The sequence below is a fragment of the Pongo abelii genome, chromosome 21 (genome assembly GCF_028885655.2).
Source record: "Pongo abelii isolate AG06213 chromosome 21, NHGRI_mPonAbe1-v2.0_pri, whole genome shotgun sequence".
Lineage (NCBI taxonomy): Eukaryota > Metazoa > Chordata > Mammalia > Primates > Hominidae > Pongo > Pongo abelii.
In genome coordinates, this window is record NC_072006.2 from 3704565 (window position 1) to 3724372 (window position 19808).

At 37.8% G+C, this 19808-nt stretch overlaps 1 protein-coding gene across 12 annotated transcripts in view; it reads left to right on the forward strand.

The window, feature by feature from the left end:
• Nucleotides 1-19808, forward strand: part of PLCB4 (phospholipase C beta 4) — a 411667-nt gene that overhangs the window by 85274 nt on the left and 306585 nt on the right. The gene's annotated exons all lie outside the window — the stretch shown is intronic.

Genomic DNA, 19808 nt, shown 5'->3' on the forward strand with positions numbered 1-19808 from the left:
ACTGATGATGGAGAGGAGAATGACTATTGAGTTATAATTGGCAATTTCCGCTACATTTGGGATTGGAATACTAATGCCACAACCAAAAGTTTTGAAATGATGGAGTTAACATTAAAAGGTGAATTTTTTTGGTGTGTGTTTCTCTGATAATGCTCAGTCATCTGCGGCTGGTGTGCATGATGAACATACACAGCTCCTAAATCTGCTTCACTCTGGCCCCCTTTCCTGGGGGAAACAATGTTTGGAGAAGCACACTTTATGTCATTCAACAGATATTGATCAGCTACCATGTACCATGCACTGTAGCAGATCTTAGCAGAGTCTAGGAGCTACGACATTTTCCACATTTATTTGACCACCTCCCCCACAACCCCCTTCCTCCCTCCCTCCTTTCCTTTCCCTCCCTCGCTCTCTCCCTCCCTCCTTTCGTTTCCCTCTTTCCTTTCCTTTCCCTCCCTTCCTTCCTTCCTTTTTCCCTCCCTCCCTCCCTCTCTCCCTTCCTTCCTTCCTTCTTCCCTTCCCTCCTTCCCTCCTTCCCTCCTTCCTTCCTTCTTTCCTTCCCTCCTTCCCTCCCTCCCTCCCTCCCTCCCTCCCTCCTTCCTTCCTTCCTTCCTTCCTTCTGCTTTTGGGATACAAGTGGTTTTTGGTTACATGGATGAATTATGTAGTGGTGAATTCTGAGATTTTAGTGCACCTATCACACAAGCAGTGTACATTGTACTTAATAGGTAGTGTTTTGCCCCGGTCCCCTCCCACCCTTCCCCTTCTGAGTCTCTAAAGTCCATTATATCACTCTGTATGCTTTTGCTTACTTATATCTTAGCTCCCTCTTATAAGTGAGAACATACGGTTTTTGATTTTCCACTCCTGTGTTACTTGATTTAGAATAACGTCTCCAGCTCCATCCAAGTTGCTGCAAAAGACATTATTTTGTTCCTTTTAATGGCTGAATAGTATTCCATGGTGTATATGTACCACATTTTCTTTATCCATTCATTAGTTGATAGGCACTTAGGTTGGTTCCACATCTTTGCAATTGTGAATTGTGAAGACCCAATTCTTTGTTGAAAAGAGCTGCGAAGTCACTTTACAAAGGGTGTGGAAAGCTGAAGAACTTGAGATTCAGGGCCTTTTTAGCTGTCAATCTACTACAGTGTCCCAGGGAGGAAAAGCTTAATTTGTATGGATGCTTGATTCTTTCTGTACCTTTTCTTTCTCTCTTTCCACAAACTCACCCAGTTAAAATTTCTGTTCATTGAACACAATGGCAGCTAGGTTGATGGGATTAAATCAGTTGTCTTTACCTGCCTCAGTGTGTTGGGATCCTCAAAGCTCAGTGAAACCACCAGATGGTGAATAAGACTTTTGAGTGGGTGGGTTTCCTGATCTCACTTGATGTTTTTTGGGACAATAGTGATGCCCCATTTCCTTTGTGCTCTGTAGCTAAACTCCCAGGGAGTAAGACATGTGGCATAAACATAACCTCGTAGACTATACCTACATCGTGCCCACTTTAGCTCTTTCTCACTTTTGTCAGGTGCCTCCAGAACACACAAGACAAATAAATACAGTATGGACAATAAGTTACGAGTGAGGAGAGAGTGTTTTGAGACAGCCAAGAGCAAACATCATAAATAGAGACCTTCTCTTTATGGGTCAATATCCGTTGTCTTTGTTAAATTCTTCCAGTCATAGACTGTGCAATATATGAATAAGCTATCAACACTTAAAAAATTATGATGGCCACTAAGAAGACCTTTTTTCTGTATGCTTTCAGTGCTTCTTCAGTCATCTGCCATGGGTACTTTTGTTCTTCATCTCCAGATTGTTTCTGGAAGTCCTGTGGGCAGCTCTTTAACACTGGAAACATGCAGTCTCCTCATCCATAAAATGTGCAATACCTCGCTCAATGTATTCGAGAAGTCACGTACAGGTCACATATGACCATTACTCATAATATGTAACACTGACATGGCACTAACTATGTGCTGGGTACAGTTCTCAACAGGCTTATGAGGTAGGTGCTATTACAGTCCCATTCTTAGATGATGGAATTGAGGCACAGAAAGGTTAAGTAACATGCCAGTGTTGCACAGACCTGAGGTTTGCACCCAGGTAGCCTAGCACTGCAGACCTGTTTCATATTCATGCTGAAGGACTAACTGCCTCTGTAGGTGTGAGTACTATACATGGAAAAATTAGAGAAGTAAAGGTCTAATTTTGACAGAATTGAGAGGGGAGGGGGCAATGACTTAGGTTTTAGAAATTAACTTAGACTTTAGTACGTAGCTTGCTGTGGCAATTTACATAGCTATTTCTTTCAGGTACATTTGACATTCAAAAGCAATCAGATCGTATTATCTGTTCTTTGAGGGATTACTGGGCTCTGTGAATCTTGAAGGTTGCATTTGCAATCAGCGTTAATTTTATTGTTAACCGTTTTCCTTCATGTTGGTTACAGGGTTGCCTGCCTGCCTGCCTGCCTGCCTCCCTCCCTTCCTTCCTTCCTTCCTTCCTTCCCCTCTTTGGGCTTTAGTGGAGCTGACAACTAGTTGAACTGGATGGATCAACTCAAGTTGATTATTCAGGAGGCCTTATTATCCCCCAGAGAGCAGACATGGAACTTGGCTGGACCTCACGGATCACTAGTCCATGTCACTGCACAACGTTCTTCCTCTGTTCTTCCCTATTTTAGTCCAAAATGCCTGCTAAATGGAGTGGAGTGAAGAAGGCACACAATGTTAATATGAAGTGACTTCCCCAGTGCGTTTCCTGATTCATCAAGATGCTCACATTAAGCTACATGAACAAATGGAGGAATTCCCCTGGAAGCCAAGGACAGAGAAAAATCATATGAAAAAAAAAAGATAAATAAGAGATACCCACTTGCCTTTTATATTCAAGCAGATTTTCAAAAGGTCTCATTGCATGGAAAGTGGCTATAATTTAAACAAAAAGCCATTTACTGTGGTAACATTCATGAAGACAGCAATTCTTGGGATGCTGCATGAATTGGGCAGAATGTTAAAATGCTGAAGGAACCTTGTGTCTGGTTTAAATACATTTTGGTTGGTGTCATATGGGTAAGGAATGGCAGCCTCATTTTTAACTCTTAGTAATTAAAAATTGGAACCTTTAAGTAGGGAGAGAAGGAAGTTATAGTGTGGAATTCAAGATAGTGCACTTGATTTTCTCATTCCTGGGGAGTCACATGGGTTTATGAGACTCCTCAATTGTTTGATGTTTTATTTAAAAAATAAAACAACAAAATGAGCTTTCCCTTTCATCTATACAAGAGTCCATGAAGAAGCCTCCTTCTCTTATGTTGTAATTCACAGACCAAAGAGTTGAGTTTGAGTATATAATTACTCATCTAGATATATTTACAAAATACTAATAATTTTACTGGTAGTAGCTCATTTATGCTGGGTGTGATGGTGCGTGGTCCTAGCTATTTGGGAGACTGTGGCTAAGGAGCCTCCTGAGCCCAAGAGTTTGAGGCTGCAGTGAGCTGTGATCACGCCACTTCACTCCAGCCTGGGCAACAGAGTGAGACCCTATCTCAAACAAGCAAAACTAATTTATGTTGAATTCTTCCTATATGTCAGCTAGCATTTCAGCTCTTTACCTGTTCCACCATTTATCTTCACATAACCCTTTGAAGTAGATACTATCCTTGTCTCCATTTTACAAATGAGGGAACCAAGGCACAAGGATTCTAAGTAATTTGCCTAAAGTCACATGGCAAGGAAGTTTCAAAGCTAGGATTCAAACCCAGGCTATTATAATCACTACACTACAAGTATTTTCAAACAGTGTTTCCCAGTACCAGTCATACAGATACCATCTGCATGCTTTTTGCCATAGTTGTATTTTACTTCTATTATTATTTAATGTTTCTCACTTTTTTTTTTTTTTTTTTTGAGACAGAGTCTTGCTCTGTTGCCCAAGCTGTAGTGTGGTGGCATGATCTCAGCTCACTGTAGCCTCCACCTCCCGGGTTCAAGTGATCCTCCTCCCTCAGCCTCCCAAACAGCTGAGACTACGGGCAAGTGTCTCCACACCTGGCTAATTTTTGTTTGTTTTTTTTTTTAGTAGATTCGGGGTTTCACCATGCTGGCCAGGCTTGTCTCAAACTCCTGACCTCATGTAATCTGCCCTCCTTGGCCTCCCAAAGTGCTGGGATTACAGGCATGAGCCACTGCACCTGGCCACTCTCACGTTTTTTTTTTTTTAACCGTACAAAACAGTATTTGAAAGAGAAACCTTACACCTCTATCTTAAGTGGAAAACTATTATGTGTGCAAATAGTAGATACCCAATAAAAACTAAACAGTGAAAACCATTTAGTGTTATTCAATCCAAAGTAGATGCCACTGGCTGTCAGAAACCCTGCGTCAGAGGACGTCTTTTCTTTATTGAGACACAGAGATTTTAAAGGCATGCTCTTGTAGGGTTGAGACTATTTGATGCAATCAGTTCAGAGTCAGGGATTAAATTTTTCTACTAGGAGAGTCTGTCTTATTCCATACTGAATCTGTAAATCATCTAAAATCACCTTGTAGTTTATTAGTGTTAATGGCTCCTACACTCTGAGAATCACTTGTCTAAAATACAAAGATGTTGTACTGTTTTTAGAATTATCTTACGGAAAGTGAAGCAGAAAGATGTTTAAATGAATTCAGGCCTGTATTATTAAGCCAATCCAAGTAAAGCTATTATCTGAATGATTAGCCCTAAAGTCCCTTACTGCTTTATCTGGTCTCTAGAAGGCCAGTTTAGGTTGCTTTGTGGAAAGATCTATGGGTGATTTTTATCCAAGTTATTATCTAAGAAGGTGTGGTTACTCCTGAATTTTAAATCAGACTACTTAGAAAATGGCCCTAAATTGATCCTTTTTTTATCCTTGACAGGTACTTATTGGTTGAAACATCAGAGAGCTTTAAGCTTTCTCAAGTACATGTTGGGGACCATTGGGACTAGTGTCCCTTTGTTACCAAGAGGACAGTGTATGATATGCATGATTAACATAGGATTATTATATATTGATTATAGTGCAAAAAGTAAAAGGTGTCTTTTCATCTCTGAGTTTAAAATAAATGAAGAGATTTAGCATGTTTTTGTGTGATAAAAGGGATCTTCTTAATTCCCAAGACCTCTTTAAAAGCAATTCATGGACATACTTAAGACTCATCAATTGAACAATAAGTTAATCTGCATCTGAAGGTTTTGCTGATTATCTGATCGTATAATTTCCCTGTATTCTGATTATGTTTTTCTGATGCCTTTTACAGTATATGAATTCTTAATCAAGACGATTCTGTTAGCAGTAGCTCCTCTATACACAGTGAGCCCAGGAGGGGAGTGAGCTTGGCTTGATGAAAGTTTTTACAGACATAAAGATGGTGAATGAAACTGGCTTCATTTTGCTCAGTATCTATTTTGAAATATTATATTTAAATATTAAACATTAATATTAAATATTATGGTTCCAAAGAGGTAGCAAGATATTAACTGTGGCTTGCATGGATGGTGAAATTATTACAATGGTCTTTTACCATTCAGTGAGCTCGTGAACTTCAGAAGGCTTTTGATAGATTTTAGGCCTGTTTAGTTGCCCATAGTTAGGGAGCAGAGGTGGCCATACTACAGGAAGACAAGCTGAACGTCCTTCCACACTAAAGCTGCCGCAGGACCTGTGTCGCCAAGGGGCTGCTGCTCAGTTCTAGCCAGGACAGCAGGGTGAGCTGGATCCAACACCGTTTGGTGGCATAATAGAGACCACCTTTATTTGCAGGTTTCATCTAGTTAGTAGAGAATTGTGGCTGGGAGTGTAGGGGGGGGTGGGTCTCTAACATTTGCTGTGGCTTATTTAGATGCAGCCCCTAATTGTCCTGCCCTGCCCTGGGCTAGGTTTTGGAAACCAGAGCTCGTTAGAAGTGTGTCCTGGCTTGGGGAAAAGATGAAAGAAGTCTAGGATAGTTAGGTCCTCAAGGAAGTGGACCATGTCTGTTTACTCATCCATATATACCTGGCACCTGACACAGCGCCGGGAGCATGGTGGGCACTCAGTAGATACGTGTTGAGTAAATGAAGGCACACAGTTAAATTGGGCAGCTGATGTTTTTGGTATTTTATAATTTTTGCTTGGTGACAGGAAACCACAACAAAATATGTGCCTGTGTGTGTGTATGCATGTTTTATAGCTTCCTGAAGAAATAGAATCAATTTCAGTTTTTGCAACTAAAATAGAATGCAGAAAGTGAGCTTGGAGTGAGGAGCTGGTTTCTCATAATGACAAAGAATAGTTAATAAGCTGTTTTCTAGACCGAGGTAATGGTGGAGGTAACTTCTGCTCCTTTGTTCTGTGTATCTTTGTGAAAAGGGAGAGCCTGCAAGGGTGTAGAAAAGGGAGAAGCCTTGTGGAAAACAGAGAGGTTTCTTCTGGACTTCAGGTTTGGAGGATTAGCAGAACATACTAGAAAATAAGGTTCTTTCTCTTGGGAAATTACTCATGCTGGCAGCCTGAAATAGCATGAAAAGGACTTTTATTAGTGGCAGGTCTTCAGATAGTTTGCTAGAGAGGAGAAGTGCTTCCAAGTTGAGTGAAAGCAGAAAACGAGCCAGAGTTGCATTAGCAAGTGATTCAAACAATTAAATCTCAAGCAGCAAGGCAGCTGACATCTCAGCACTGACTCTGTGCTGACAGAAAAATATTAATTATTTTTGAAACAGCGGTTATTTGAGATATGTAAAAGTTTTAAGATAGATATCGTTATCCCAATTTTACAAATAAGGAAACAAGTTTATAAGGTTTGTAATTAGTCCAATGCCCCATAAACAGCTGGTACATAATGGGGCTACGGTTTGAACGCAGCTTATTTGATTTGAAAACCTAGGTTCTTTCCACATGTTAAGTAATCCCTTGCCTTTTTTAGAATTGCATTTTATAGTTAGCATTTATCCTAAGTGGTTCATGGTTTTTACCAATTTTAAAGGGAAAGTTCTAGTTTTATAGGGAAGATAACGTTGGCTTGTGAACTCAGTGAGAAGATGGACAGTAAAGAGGTTAACTTGTCCAAAATCAAATCGCTCTGATGCCAACCCAGGTTTGTTGCAGTGCAATCTGCTGCTCCTACCTACCATGTTGTGCTGTCTGGCTGATTTTACCACCTAGGAGCTGTTGATTACCAGTATTTGGTTAATCATAGGAAAGTCTGGCTTGCAGCCATTGCCAGTGCACAAATCATATTCTGTGAAATAAATTTTATTTTATTGACTCGAAGAGACAAAAGTGAAGCTATGTCTTCTGAATAATACCCAGCATTGCTTGTATTGGACTTTGTGTATTTTTTTTCTTGGAGTAGAATAAAGTATGTAGACAAAATAACTTATGAAGTATTTTTATTGTTCTGTGGATTCTGTTCTAACTTGAAAGGTAACTGCTTTTTCACTTTTTAGATTCTACAAAAAAGAGTGTTTGTTACCTGGTGAATCAAAACAGAGGTTCCATTCTGTGATATGAAAAGATAATTATTAATAAACTAAAATTAAATAACACTAATACTATTGGCAGAATACATTAATGCCGATAATCACTGATACTATAATAGATGTTCAATGCAGCCAGCATGAAGAGCTGGAGGAACATTGATGAGAATTTTAATTCATATGATATTTAAGTTTATATCCTTTATTTCTTTAGCATGTTCTTTTTTCTTTTTGTCAAATCTTTTAGTTTCATGATTCATTAGAGTGGATGACCCAGGCAGATGGAATTGGCAGTGTTTATTAGAATGTCATACCATGCTTTAAAATAATGTTCTCTGCTAATTTGTCCCATGTTCCCTGGAACAATGAGTTGACTTTACCCTGAGCATCCTGTGTTGTCAGCTTTAAAGTTAATCTTTTGCAAGGTTGAAAGGATCAGGAGCATTATTACATAATTGTTTTGTCTTTAATCCATAGACTTTTGGAGGAAAAGGAAGCAAAAGTGTGGCGATTTGTGTATGTTTTGGGTATTGGGCAAGAGGACAGAGAGAAGCAGAGGTATACCTGTACCTAAAAAGTTTGCTTAACTGTCACGTCACAGTGAATGAATATGTTGGTGCTTTCTTAAACTCCTCAGTAATGAGTCAAAAAACAGATTCAATATGCTATTTGGAGTTAATATGGGAAAAGATGCTGTATGTTTATATTAAAGGGAATTGGAAAGGATGGTATTTGCTCTGGAAACACAGCCTTCGTTCATGTTTACTAGTCCTATAGTAGTTACGTTCATCAATTACGTTTTGTTTCCTAGAATGTACAACATCCTCCGTGTTTTTTTCTTTCTATAATTTACATTTATATTGTGTTTTTCCTTTTTTATGGTAATAAACTGTTGTAAATGTGAATAATAAATATATTATACCAGTGCATCTTGTGGAGGTGCAATATCAGCTCATTTTTAAAAAGCCTAAAAGCCTTTTCTTGTTCTCAGTAAAAATGTTTATAGTCTTACTTTACATATTGTTCTAAAAAGCTGTTTTTTAAAATGTACAGACCTTTCCAGGGGTATGCTGGTATACATTTAACCACTGGTGGGGTGGAGGTGATTTGTATTTTTACCAATTTCTGGGGTTTAAATATTCTTATCATGGCCAATTTTAAGCTAGCAGTTTGGCATCACTGAACCTGGGGATCGGAAGAGATGCACACAGTTGTCTTTTGCAGGCCATGGAAGCTGGCTCAGCCACTGATTTTAGTACCAAGAGATTGGAAGGGGAGCAGTGGCTAGAAGTGGTAGTGGAGAGGCAGAAAACTAAAGAATGTAGAAAATAATAAGAAACTAACTAAATTGGGAGATGGGTTTCTGTTAAAGGAACTTGAGTAAACATGTCGACTCTGTTTTCTGAAACTGCCAGGATGAAAAAAATAACTAAAAGTGGGGGGAAATTTTTCACTAAAAGTAGAGAATGGCTAAACCCCAAATGTTAAGCCTCTGAAGAATATCTGCCAAATTTGGAGCAAATCTGAGCAGAGTCAAAATATGTGTCTGTTAGCGCCCCAGCAAGTGGATTTTTTGTAAGGTCATGGCCAAAATCCCTAATTGGGAACAGAGAGGTTGAAGCCCTAGGTGGGTTCCTGGAGAAGCAGAACTTGTTCCTCCTTTGATGTTTTGTTTCGTAGATTATACAATATCCTCCATGTTTTTTTTTTTTTCCTTTCCGTAATTTACGTTTATATTGTTTTTTCTTTTTTGTGGTAATAAATTTTTGTAAATGGGAATAATAAAATATTATTCTTATAGATTGTTCACTTTAGACAGTATCTGTTGAGTTCTAAATATGAAAAATTTAAAATGTGAACATTCATATTTTCTTCCATTTTTCCAGTCTCTTGATCATGCTACTTATTATTTTTTACATGATCATGATTTATCACATTTTTATTACATTCTATATACCGTGATTGGCCTCCATTTCATATTTAAATAAATTACGTTGCAAACATCAGGACAAAAGAAAATATCAAACCAGGAAGCATAATAAATTGAAATAATAGAATTAAGATGAACCACCTGCTTATTAGAAATCATAATGTAAATGAGATAAGTTCATTTATTGAAAGGAAACTGTATTTTGCATGAGTCATCTAAAAAAGTGATTGGCAAACTTAAAAGTAAGCAGTGGTTATAATTAATACAAAAGATGAAGCGTATTTTTACTTTTAACTTTATTCCTTCTGTGGTCTGAACTTTTTCAATAAACTTGTGTTACTTTACCAATTAATTTTTAAAACATCCCAGACTATAGCCATTGATTATAATGAGACACAGCTGCATCGTTTTCATATTAACGAGTGACTGTCTCACTCCCTGTTGTCACATGGCAGGCCTTCAGTAAATGGTGGCTGAAAGAACATTTTCTCAAGATGTTATAGTGTTATTATGATGTGTATCTAATAGTTGCCCCAATCTTTGGAGGCTTCTTTTTTTTTTTTTTTTTGCATGCACCCTTGTGAGGGAAGTGATTTTATTGCTGTCTTACAGATGAAGAAACTGGGGCTCAGGGAAATTAAGTGACTTGCCCAACATCAAACCATCTAATGTCTTCTGAATCATTTTTTAAGTAAAATATTTTTCTCATCATATGACAGTCTCTTAAATACAATATTTTAGTTATGATTCTGTTGACTGATTAGAATCTATATAAACTAAAGACATTTTAAAATTATATTAAATATTTTCTTATTAGAAGCATTAGAAGAGTATAACTCAGTTTAGAAAGATTTCAATCTTTCAGGGGCATGATTAGGAAAAATAACTTGTGTGAAGTAGTTTGTTCTTGAGTAGTCAAGTGGATGAATATATGCAGTGTTGACTTAATTATCTTTGTGGAGTAGCTGTGAACCACCAGTCTATTCTGGTGGTTCTATCCTGAAAACTGTCTTTTCAATATAAATGAGAACAATAGACTGTCAGGAGATTGCTGGGGAGGTGGAGGGAACTGCAGGATGCTAGGACTTGAGACTGATGGAAACGTTTGAGGTAGAGTCAGGTTTTACACGTGGTTTGCTGGAGGTGCCATGACTCACTTTCTTCCTCTTGAGTCTGCCTGTGTAAAAGTGGTTGAAATGTGCACATATGCATGCAAACGCTATTGCATTTGGGTGGTGTTTTTTATGGTTACTTCTAGCCTGCATCAGTATTTTGGCTTGGGTGCCTACTCTGTATGATATATTGGCTGAATGTTCATCTCTGAGGTCTGACAGTCAGCTTTTGAGAGCAAATGGATGGCCACAGTACAGGCACATGCCCGCTATAGCAACTGCCAAGGTTCAAAACAGAATGTCCAGCTTCTCGAGGGCACAAAACATGCTGTTTCTTGTATGTTCTAGTGTAATGCAAAGCATATACTAAATATCCACTAAATACCTGTAGGGTGTGCTTCTATTCGCTATACTTTCATTTGGGAAAGCTTTATAATAGTGTGAAATTTAGTACTGATCACACTGTAATTTTTAGAGATAGTAGTACAAGTTGGAACAGATGGGGAGCCTAATAATTTAATGATTTTACTAAGTGCATTGAAAACTTGTCACAATGTCAGCTTGGTGGATTAAAAATTGGCAAATGAAATCTGGAGTTTTTAGCATTTTCCAAATCTTTCTCAGAAAATACAATTCTCTCTGGATGCCTCTCAAATACAGGGTCCTATGATTAACTAAATGTGGGAGGCACAGCATAAAATCTCTTCTAACAGATTTATAATGAAAATAAGCATACTAAAAACTTGGAGAAATCCTACAGTATAGAATTCTACTTACATTAGTGTGGATTGGCCATCCTAAAACTTCATCCTGGAACCTTGTTTTGCAGAACATTTTACATTCTCTGAGCATTTTGGGAAATGCCAAATTTTTTATTGTAACGCTGTCAACGATGGATGGGTAAACCTGGGACTGTTTGTGTGTGTGTGTGTGTGTGTTACCATGTTAATTTGATGTACAATTAAAATCCTCTTGAGTTATACCAACAGGACAAAAGTCTCAACATTTTACTGTCTGTGCAAGGGAGATAATATCTAGATCTCATTTTAGACAGTAGTTCTTAATTATTTTCCTTTATATCAGTGCTACTTGTAACTTAAAAATTTTTAAAGTTTTATTTCCTTTCTTGAACTCTGAAGGTACTATAAAGGAGAAAAACAAGTAAAAGATGCCAGCCCAACTGGGGAGGTTGGAACAGAGATTATGAATATATTATAACCAAGTTACTACATTTCCTGAATTGTGGGCGATCAGTTGTGCTTTTCTTTCAGTTTATATCCTGATTTTTTTGTAGACTTCAGTATAGAAAAAACAAAGATTCGTTTTAAGGAAGAGTTCAGGAGTGGGCTTCCAATTTTACTCTTCCTATTATAAACAAACACCCAACCTCTGATCAGGTGGCTCTTCTTGTTATGTTTGGGGCCTCTTACTCATTCCCGGGCAGTGTTCCTCGGCAATATGCCTGTGACAAGCGTTTGCTGTATTTGTTGTTTGACTTAGGGTAGTTGAAAGAGTCTCTCTCAGCCACTCTGTCTAAATATTTTGTTGTGGCTGCGGGCGCTGTTTGCCCAGCCTCTTACTTTGTAGCAGAGGCGTGGGACTCTGCGTGAAAGGACCAGCTTTATAGTCCCTGGCTTCTCTGGCTAATTCATCCCGAGGCTCCTGCCCCTTCCCATTCTGGAAGGAGCGAGCTTATCCTAGACCTGTGATTGCTTCTGAAGTTCTCCACCTGCCTCAGGCATGCTCTCCAGTGCCTGTTTCTGACTGAGTGAGGTTGAAATCCTACTGACTCCTTTTCAGGTAAAAAAGCATACTGAAAAATGGCTTTAGGAATAGCAATTAAGATTTATATAGAGGGGGCAGTTTTGATAAGTTTATGGTTTCTGTTGTTTGTAGAGGGCTATCACAATTTTATTTTCATGGTCCCTGAAGGTAAGCAGATATAGCTGTATTTAGTGATAGAAAATACTATATTGCTTAGAGAACCCAAGCTTTCCATGAAAATTGTTGTATTTATTATTACTTCTTTCTTTAGACTGTCTTACAAGAGAGAAATTGAAGACAAAATTATGCCAACAAAGTATATTAGACACTATGATTTTGTGGTAATTTTGGCATCAGTTAGATATTTATTTTAATGTCTCTTTTTATAAAATTTTCCTAAACCTAACTGTAACTCGAATAGAGTTTTCCATAAGACATGTATAGGTATGATTTGCTTGGCTGGTAGGATTTCTTGGTGTGTTTTACTTATCACACTCCATATTTTAAGAATTAACTGTGTGTGGAGACAGGGGATATATGGGAAATGTCTGTACCTTCTGCTCAGTTTTGCTATGAACATAAAACTGCTCTAAGAAATAAGGTCTATTAAAAGAAAACAGTCCCTTGACAATACATTCTGTGAATACTTAAATATAATGTGATAAAGCACAGATGATGTTAAACATTTTTTAATAAGGCATAAATTTTAAAAAGCTAATTCATTTTTCTTTTTCATAATTAGTAATGAAAATATGGGACATATTTCAGTATTTTGTTTTGATTGTCACTTTTTTTGTTCAACCATATTCAGATGGGTAAAATGATTATTTTCAAGTCTTTTTTCCTAAATAAGAAGTGAGAATAAAAATATACTTTGAACATGAACATGTACTTATTCATTGTCTTGGAAAGTTAATGAGCCATTATGTAAAATTCCTTTATGAAATCAGAGAGTAAAAATTAACAACTTAGAAAGTTGGTTTGTGTATTTGGTAATTATGTTTCTAAAACCCATTTTTTCATATAATATGCACATGTTTATGGACAGAGGAGTGCTGCTGAAGTATGAAACTTGTACTTAGTACCGAATAATTGGCTTTGAATAGCTTTAGAAAAATATTTCATATTTGCATACTTTATTTTTTCAGTTGGGCACGCCTTAAACACACATGTCGTTAAGAAACAAAAGGTGAAACCATGACTAGCCACAGATATTTGAGCATAAACAATCTTAATTATAATGACTGAAGTAAACAAAGCATGACCATTAAAATAAACATATTTTCGACAGATTTATACATGAATAATATGCAACATTCTATGGCAATTTTTAAGGGTGCATGAAGAACTTTCACAGCTGTCTTTTATAGCTGAAACAGGGGCAGTGGCCTAAGAATTCCTTTGATATTTATTACCTGTTAGAAAAAACCACTTTATGTGCTTTTTACATTAAAGAGCAATTAGATGCAAAGTGATGCACTCTCCAAAGATAGAGAATATTTCCAGACACATTAAAGCATATGAAACTTTCCAAATTTTCAACACAAGTTCAACTGTGTTTTATTTTTATAGACTCTGGGGGCTTTGGGGTAAGTTATCTTATACAGATAGAGGCTAGAACTGAAGCATTATAGAGCAGGAGAAGGTGCTTCCAGGAGACAAGGTGTGCAAGGCTTAATATTGCTTACCTGTTTACCTGCACCTGTCTTCTCTGAAGATAACGCTATTGATGGAGCTGCTGTTGAGAAGACCCAAGTAATTGAGACTTGGTCTATGGGCTTGTTGTCGGATCACTCCACTGTTTTCCACACTTTAATGTGCGTGTGAATCATTTGTGATTTTGTTAACTGCATACTGTACCACAGCAGGTGTGGGGTGATGAGGCCTGAGATTCTGCATTGCTAACAGGCTCCCAGGTGCTGCTAATGCCACCATTTCAGGGACCACACTTTGACTAGTGAGGAGCTACACCACCAGATACCAAATAACTGCTCCGGTCATTGTTTTTCACTTAATGGACATTGTCTGTCCATAGTGGGCAGTCAGTTTGCGAAGCTCATGACTGAGATGTGATGGAGGGGAATCGACTAGCTGGAGACACTGGCCCCTTTGTGGCTGATATAACTGATGATGTGTGGCTTGTTTTCTCTGGAAGAAATGTGTGAGATTGTCACCTCTGCTGAACTTCCACAGCAGTCTTTTCCAGGACTCATCATCCTTGGCAGCCCCAACTCCTGCCTGTCAGCCCAAGTCTCCCTTTGCGGTTGCTACAACCACCAAGGGCTCATCCTCTTCTCCTGTCTGCCCTCATGTCCTGCCAATCAGGAGCCTTTTAAATGCATTGAGTTTGATTTGCATCTTGAACCTGAGTCTTCTGTGGCATCCTCTGCCCAATCTGGCTTGCAGGTGCTCCACTTTAGCTCCCTGTGAATTTAAATATAGAAACTTTATTTGTGAGGAGCTGCTTCCTTCCTCTCACTTAACACACAATTTTCCAATGTAATAATCCAGTTTTGGGCATTTGATTTTCGTAAAAACTTTCCACGTCTAAGCTTGTGAGATATGTGTCTTGAGTTCTCAATGTAAATACTTTGCCAGTCTGTAATTCCAGTACTTTGGGAGGCCAAAGCAGGAAGATTACTTGAGGTCAGGAGTTTGAGACCAGCCAGGCCAACATGGTGAAACCCCATCTCTAAAAAAAAAAAAAAAAAAAAAAAATTAGCCCGGCCTGGTGGTGCACACCTGTAATCCAACTACTCTGGAGGCTGAGGCAGGAGAATCACTTGAAACGGGAGGCAGAGGTTGCAGTAAGCTGAGACCGTGCCACTGCGCTCCAGCCTGGATGACGGAGCAAGACTCTGTCTCATAAATAAATAAATAAATAAATAAATAAATAGATACTCTGCCAGAGTTCTAGATACCATGTGAATTGAACTCCTGAAGGGAAGGAAGTGGGCGGTGGGGTGCTGGTGTAATACTCCAAATTCTTCAGTGATTCCTTCCCATTGTACTTTCCTCCACAACATTGTTTATGAAAATTTCAAACATATAGTAATTTGAAAGAATTTTACAATGAACAGCTGTGTATTCACCTCCTAGATTCTACCATTAACACTTTATTGCCTTTATTATCTGTCTGTCCATCCACTTATCCCACTATCTTTCACCGTCTTATTTTTGATGCATTTAAAAATAAACTGCAGGCATAGTTTGTATATTCCAGCATGCTTATTATTAACTGGAGTTCAATATTTCTTATCAGTTTTTCATACGAAATTTCTATTCGTTGAAATGCACACATCCTTACTTCTACATAGCTTGAACTCTCAACAAGTGGATGCACCCGGATAAATCAGTCCTGGCAAGATATAGAACATTACCACCACCGGAGAAAGTTCCTGCATTCCTTCCCCAACCTTTAATTCTTTTTTGAGTCTCTCCAAAGAAGGATTTACTGATTGCAAGTGATTTGTGGTTAGTTTATTTCTTCAAAATTGTGCTTTGATCCGTTTTATTTCATGCAAGTTACTTTCATACTTAGGAATGCATGTTGTACAACACTTTCTTACAAATTAATATTTAGTTTGTTAGGACTAATTTATTTCTGACAGAACTAAAGTTTTAACAAGAGTAGCTTAGATTATCTGTTTTTTACTTGGTACAGATGTTTTCCAATGACTTTATTGATTCTTATCACGTTTTATGAGATGGCTGGTGAGATAACATAAATAGAGGTGCAAAGACATGGAGGTAAACTATGTTCTGAGAGATTCTTTGGGCTGACACACCTGGTTTCTCTGGATATAAAGAAAAAAAATCCTTCTTTCAGGCAGCTGTTTCCTACGAAGATTGTGTTTGAGGATGTAGTCACCTCATCATTTAGCCTGCAATATAAGTTGGTTCACACTGTTTCTTCAGAAACAGAAAGCTCTATCCTTGTAATAATCATAATTCATGACATTCCATGTTTGTGGGCAGTAGTTTCAGTCAGCTTTACCTTCAGGTACCTAACAAGGTCTGGGGTTGATTTGGATCTGCCCTGATGTGGGTTCACAGAGCTGGTAAAACCTCAGCTATCCAGAAAGCTAATTGTCTGAATTGCCAAACTCTCAAAATGGCCTGGAGGCAGAAAATTAAAATGTACCACAATCTCTTTGGTCATGAAGAAGCAGTTTTTGAATATCTAACATAGCAGTAGGGATATGGTCAAAATGAATGAGTTATACCAGCACCATAAAGTTGTTTAGGGGCTGTAAAGTGCTTACATTGAGTTCTTTGACGGTACCATGAAACTCCCATTTTTGGTTTGCTCCTTTTCAAAAGTCACTACTTCAGTGGAATATGAGACTCATCTCTGAAAACTCACACAGCTCCTTAAGCTCTTATTCACACCTTGACATAGGTTTTTTTTTGTGAATATGATTTATAAACAATGGGTTTATTCAGGTATTTTCTGTAAGAAATCCACATTGTATAACTTGGAGTTACCTATCATGTGGTAGGCACTCAGAAGCTTCTTTTACAGTCCCCTTCAAAATGCTACAAAGAAATATATAGTGATTTTCAAAGGTACATCATTTAATAGACAGTTTACGTTTCCTTGCTCACAAAAGAATGCAAGAGAATATTCCAGTAGTTTTAAAAAGTACAGTATGCAATCCTTAGAACCAAACTGCACAAATATTCAGCAGCTATCAATTCAAAAATTAAAACCAGAGACCATATTTTGTTAGGGCTAATGTATAGTTGACAACCTATAGGCCAGAACAACAAGAATCTGTATGTGCATATTTATTCTAATCTTGTTTTCCAAGCTACTTAATTTATAGTTGCTTTTCTCTGAGAGGAAAGGACACAACAAGTTTTGCAAATACTTGCTAAAGTCAGTTTTGGCAAAAAAATAACTCAGAGAACCATGTTTTAAGAAAAATAAATTCAGGTTATAAATTTAAGCATCATTCTACTGGGTTGCAACAGTATCTGAGACTTCTACTTTAAATATTTCATCTGATGATGTAATTGGAGGCGGCAGAAGCATATTATCTGCATTTATTTGTGCAGTTGTGTATTATGTAAGTGGAGAATTGTGGGAAATAGTGACTATTTCCCCCCTCCTCATAATTTTAAGCCTCAATGGAATAGAAAGAAATATCAATCGATCTTCCATATTTGGCAGAGCGCTTGCAGAGAGGCCACTGTCTCTGCAAACATGATAAACCTCATTTTCCCCTTCCCCTGTCAACTTGCCCTAAGAACAGAATTAACAGAAGGATTATATTAAGGCAAAATAATTTGGGGTTTTCTGTTTTGTTTTTGTCTTTGTTTTTAAAAGTTACTTCCATGTGTCTGGCCATGTTTCAGTAATAATGTTTGTTTGGCACTTTAATAATTCCTTTCATCTGCAAAGAGCGAATTGTTTTTCTGAAATAATTTCATTTTGTAGAATGACTCCATAGAGCAGATTGACCCCATCCATGATCTAGAATATAAGAATTCATCATATAACAAAGGACCACCATTTAATGCCAGTTTTAGTATGTTTTCAGCTTCAACTAAAAACTTAAGATTCCATAATAAGAGAGAAGTCACCAAGCCAATTCCCTGTTGAGTGGAATATCTTACTCATTTTCTACATACAACCTACCTATCCTTGAAGGTTCAGCATAAAACCTAAACTTGCTGAAGCTTTCCTCACTGCTGTAAGTCAAATCCCTGTCCATCTCTCCCTTTCCTGAGTGCATATTGCATTGGCTTATAAACCTTTTGGTGTTACTCTCCTGCGTAGATAAAGACTGTTAATTACTCTCTAATTATATTTTATATATTAGTCTTCCCATGTCTTCCAATGTAAGTCCTCTTTGCAGAAACACCATCTTAACACTTATTTTGCATTTCCATTAACCTTTTCTTGTTTAGTGTTTTGGAAAGCTGTCATTTAATAAATATTGTTGGCTGAGTGCCTGAATGTTAAGAGAGGCCACTGTCTCTGCAAACATGATAAACCTCATTTTCCCCTTCACCTGTCAACTTGCCTTAAGAACAGAATTAACAGAAGGATTATATTAAGGCAAAATAATTTGGGGTTTTCTGTTTTGTTTTTGTCTTTGTTTTTAAAAGTTACTTCCATGTGCCTGGCCATGTTTCAGTAATAATGTTTGGCACTTTAATAATTCCTTTCATCTGCAAAGAGCAAATTGTTTTTCTGAAATAATTTCATTTTGTAGAATGACTCCATAGAATAGGTTGACCCCATCCATGATCTAGAATATAAGAAAAATCTCACTCTGAAGTTCAGTTTCCAAAGACTTGGGAGCAGATGATGAACTATGCTTTGCTTGCAGTGCCTCCTGGCTGTAAATATAGGAGCTCTGTCAACAGCTGAACTCTTGGTTGGCCTTGCAAAGCTTTGGTGTGTTCTGTGGTCTGGGGTGTAGCATTGAGCCAGTAAAAGGCATTGCATTGTTTTATCCATCCTATGTCCTTAGTTAGATGCATCACATGATTGGATCTACCCAATAAGAAAATAAAGAGCAGTAGTCAATGTTTTGACCATACTTTTGGTCCTGCACAGTGTTACTAGTTGCCAACTTTATGCAAACAGATCTACCTCATCTCCTAATAAATTAGAAGATCTGGCAAAATGCAGACTTGTGTTCTTCCTTTAGAGGAGACACATGCTCTCCAGTTCCACCCAGCATCCCAAGACATCTGAATTAGTTTCCTGTTGTTGCTGCTGTAACAAACTGCTGTAAACTTAGTGGCTTAAAACACAAATTTATTATCTTACACTTCTTGATGTTGGTAGTCAAATAGGCCTGTAGGACCGTGTTTTTTCTGGAGGTTCTGGGGGAGATAATGTATTCCTTGCCTTGTCCAGCTTCTTGCAGTTGTGCACATCCCGTGACTGTGGCTGAATCACTCTGAACTCTGTTTCTATTGTCACATGTCTTTCTTTGATCCTTCTTCCTCTCTCTTTCATTTTTAAAGGATTTTTGTGATTACATTGAGCCCACTCAGATAATACAGTCACCTCTCTATCTCAAGATCCTTAATTTAATTATGTCTGCAAAGCCCACTTTGCTGTGTAAGGTGACTATTCACAGGTTCCATGTTCCACACCCCAAATTCACTTCCCCACTTCCACCTTCAGTGAAGCATCTGACTCCTTCAGTTCCTCTATAGTGCTGAGGAACTGGCACTGATTTCTATTTCCCTGGAGTTGGATATTTATCCACCAAATAAGATGAGAATATTTATTTAAAAAACTGATTCTCCCCCTTCACAAATTACCATATCTAGGTATATCTTATTTTTAAATGCTATATTAAATAATTACAAAAAAATAAACAACCCTCCTTTATTTCTTGGCTTGGTTTTGCTGCTACTGCTGCTGCTTCTTGTTGTTTTTTTTTTTTCCTGGAGACAGGGTCTCGCTGTTGCTGAGGCTGGAGTTCAGTGGCGTGATCATGGCTAACTTCAGCCTCAATCTCCCAGCCTCAAGGAATCCTCCT